This window comes from Arvicola amphibius, chromosome 10 (assembly GCF_903992535.2).
Source record: "Arvicola amphibius chromosome 10, mArvAmp1.2, whole genome shotgun sequence".
NCBI classification, from domain to species: Eukaryota; Metazoa; Chordata; class Mammalia; order Rodentia; family Cricetidae; genus Arvicola; species Arvicola amphibius.
Genome location: NC_052056.1, coordinates 4,295,543 through 4,299,750, shown reverse-complemented (window position 1 = coordinate 4,299,750; position 4,208 = coordinate 4,295,543).

The following is a 4,208-nucleotide window of genomic DNA, read 5'->3' as shown; positions in this document are numbered from 1 at the left end:
TCCCGAGGGCAAGTTCTGGGACCTGGGTTGCAGTCAGGGACAGGGCTGGGGTCACTGGGAATCTGAACAGAGCTTTGTGGTGACAGAGGAAGGGGCTGTCCTGAGACAGTGTCCATGGTGACCTGAGTCTGGAGCTCTCTTCTTCATGAAGAGCCCCTGAGAGGATTCTGCAGTGAGTGTATTTAGAGGAGACTCCTTCCCCGGGCACAGCAAAGCTGAAGCAGATTCGCTTTGCAGCAGAATTCCTCCAGTTAGCTCTGCAGGGATCCCACAAATTAAAGTTTCTGTATGCATGACCTCAAGAACAAACACCAATAACCATGTGGGGAGGCAAACGGCCACAAACACGAAAGCTGACGGCAAACACCCACATGCAAAGCAAGGCTCGTTTGTGTCCTGGCTCCTACAGGCAGCAAAGGCAACTGTTCTGAGTCCTGACTGCAGGGCAGGCCTCCTTCTCAGGCTAGTGAGCACGCCTGGTCAGGCCTTCCCTGCCTGGACACTCTGGGGGTCATGCCTTGCTTGGGGGACAGCCACACCTAAGCAGGAGATGCTTCTGTCATTGCCACAGCAAGCAGACCAACGCTTGGTGGAAATGTAGAAATGCTTGAAGCAAAAGAAAACACTCACAAAGATGACTGGATGGCGGGAAATTGGTAAGAAGGGGGGGTGTGAATAGGATGGCTAAAAATGCAAGACATTTCCCGGGGACCTATGAATAAAATTCTCTTCCCCCCAGAGAGGACACATGGGCAGACTAAAGAAATGACTCCACCCAAGTCTAGTTTGTGAGCCACTGAGTGGCCTGGGTCACTTACAGGACTGTGGGTGATTCAAAGGCAGGTCACCCAAAGGCCCACCCCCAGCATGAGGGACAACACACGAAAGCTGGGTCTCTGGAACTCTGAGCACGCGGGTCCAACAGAGTCACCTCTGCCAGCGACTGCCTTTGTAACCTGCTCCGGGCTTGTGACTCGGGTCAGTTTCTGAGCCTAGTGAGCCTCCCTCCTCCTTCTAGAGGAGCATGTTTCAACATGGAGAAAACAGCCACACAACAGTGGCGGGAATAAAATGGGGGGTTGTTGAGTGACAGATGACGACGTGAGGGAGGGACTTAAAGATGTATGAGCAACCTTACTGAGACCTCACCGAGAAGGCAGGGGCAGAGAGAGGAAAACGTGCCACAGTATCAACAGATGTGGGTGTCTTTGTAAATAAACTTTATTAGAAGAGGCCACTCTCATTCACATATAGGCTGATGGCCCGGAGACCCTTTTCATACTGCAACCCAGTTTAAAAAGGCTCAGTCCTTGTCACACAGACCCTGTGGCTCTCAGAGCCTGAAAGCCTCACTTCCTGAGTATCTACAGAGTTGGCCTTGCTCTAGCATCTACAGAGCTGGCCTTGCTCTAGCATTTACAGAGCTGGCCTTGCTCTAGCATCCTCAGGGGGAGAAAACATCTAGAGTGAACAGGTGGTAAGCACTTCTGTGCAAGCAGGAGGACCTGAGTTCAATTCCCCTCCCCCCATACCCCCCATATCCACAGGAAACTTGGGGTGGGAGCTAGGGAGGTGGAGACAGGCAGGCCCCTGGAGCTCACTGCCAGCCAGTCCAGCTGACTGGTAAGTCCAGGGAGAGACCCAACCAACTGTCTCAGTACATAAGCCTATAGGGATGTTTTTATTCAAACCACCACAGTCTCCGAGGACCCATCCCTGGGGCCTCCTTCCTTCATGCAGGCCCCTCCCCTTAAAGTTTCCATGAACTCCCCAAAGAGCATCATCAGCTGGGGACCAGGGCATGTTCACAATGTGAACCTGTGGGGCGGGGCCTGTTCTCACCACAACAAATAGCAGTGGAGTAAGAGAATATCCTGCCCCGTCTGACAGACACTGTGAGAACACAGGCCCAGCACTCTCTGATGCTACATCACCTGGAACTGATTCCCAGGAACGTCCGGCAGAAAGGCCGAGGAGCTGCTTCTGATAGAGAAGCTAATGAGACAGGACAGCTGAAGGCAGAGCGTCATCCTGGATTGGAGCCTGGGGTGGAGCAAAAGTCATAAAGGCCCTTATTTTGTAAATTGATGAAATTTGAATATAAACTTTGGGTTAGATAATAGTAGGGTCAGCAGTAAATATCCTAATTTTCATGACATACTGAGGTCCTGCAAGGGAACATTCCTGTTCGTGTGAGATGTGGGCCATCAGGGCACAGAGTCTCCAGCTTGTTTTCTTAGGAATCAGAGAGAGCTGGGAATCAAACGGGAGGGGGTGTGGACAACTGGAATCTAGGTGAGAGGTGTGGCAGAGATCTTTCTACTTTTCTATCAACCACTGTGTGCTTTGGAAATTACATAAAAAGGATCAAAAAAAGGTTCATTCATTTCTCAACGTTCACTTCGAGTTTGCATTTGCTGTTTAAAAAGAATGGGGCCTTAGGAGCTGGAGAGACGGCAGCTAAGAATGCTACCTGCTTTTCAGGGGACTCGATTTGGTTTCCAGCATCCACGTGGAAGCTCATAACTGTCTGTAATTCCAGTTCCAGGGTACCCACTCGGCGCCCTCTGCTGGGTTCCTCAGATCCTGCATCCATGTGATACCCACAAACTCATGTAGGCGCACATGTATGCAGACTCGTGTGTGTGTGTGTGTGTGTGTGTGTGTGTGTGTGTGGTCTTTGTGGGCTGGCAAAATAGCTCAAAGAGTAAAGTCACTGGCCACCTAGCCTGGTAATGAGTTCAGTCCCCAGGATGCACATGACCAAGGAAGAGAACTGATTCTCCAAGGCTGACCTTTGACCTCTGCATGAACACCATGCATTACCCCCAACATACAGAATAACAAAATAGAAATGTAATTTCACAATAGTCTCATTGTTAGCTGACTGCTGTGCCCAAAAAACATATCTTCCCAGAACATCAGAAAATGATCCTGTTTGGGATATATAGTAAATATGTCTTGGAGTGAAATTGTCCTAGAGCTAAGGTGTTCTCTTCAGCCACTGACTGCCTTGGCTATAAGAAAGGGTGAGGACACAGACACAGAGAAGGATCATGTGGCATGGTGGCAGAGACGGGGCATGCCTAGGGTAGTGGCTCAGAAGGGTAGGGAGAGGTGTTCCTCAGAGTCTTGAGAGGGAGGCTGGTGTGCCCTGCTGAGGTGGTCATACAGGTTCCTTGGCCCCCGTGGGACTCCTGAGAGAGTGCCGCTTCTCTTGACACAAACCTCTCAAGCTGTAGCCATTTCCTAATACCAAGAAACCAATTCAAGTTTGACGGCACTAAAGGTATTGAACTAACTGGGTACACACCCCAGACTACCCGCTGGGACCTGGCAGCAGCTGGGTCTGAACATGAAACAAATCCTAAGAAGACGATACTAAGTGTGGGCATGCGCAGGTGTGACCTAGAGTACTGATCTATCAATCACAAAAATCAGTTGGAGCAGAGAGAAGGTCAGTGGGACCCGGGATACTGATCAATCACAGAGCAGTTGGGGCGGGGCAGATGAGGGGTGGAGACAAGCTGTATTGAAGGCTTCCTTCACTGTGAGGAAACACTCTGACCACGGCAGCTTCACGACAAAGGGCTTACTTGGGTTATGGCTCCAGAGAGATAAATAGTCCATGTGGGCGGAGCGTGGGTAGCAGGCAGCTGGGGCAGTAGCTGAGAACTCACGTCTCCAACCACAAACAGGAGGTGCCCCAGCTAGGATAAGTTGAGAAACCTCAGAAGAGGCAAGGGAAGGAAAGGTATTGGCTTTTAGGGTCGTCAAGGTCATTTTCTCCTGCCTTTTGGACAAGCACCTCATATTTGTATTCTGGACTGGGTGCAGAAATCACATGAATTACCTGTTCCCCCTTGTGTCTTAAGGCAGAGCTTGGGAGAGGATGGTTCAAGGGAACAGAAGGAAGGGGAGGAGAGGCTGGAGAGACGATTGGGTGGCTGAGGTTCTTGCTGCTCTTGCAGAGGACCCAGGTTGGGTTCCAGCACCGTCTTGGTACCTTACAATCATCTGTAACTACAGTTCCACAGGATCTGGCGCCCTCTTCTGACCTCCTTGAGCAGCAGGCATGTACCACATACGTATGCACAGTCAAAACGCTCATACATGTGACATACATGAATCTAATGGGAGGGTGTAAATGGAAGGCAGCAGCTGAGCTAGGAAAGGCTTTTTCTGTCCACGGCGCTTCATCATTTTTT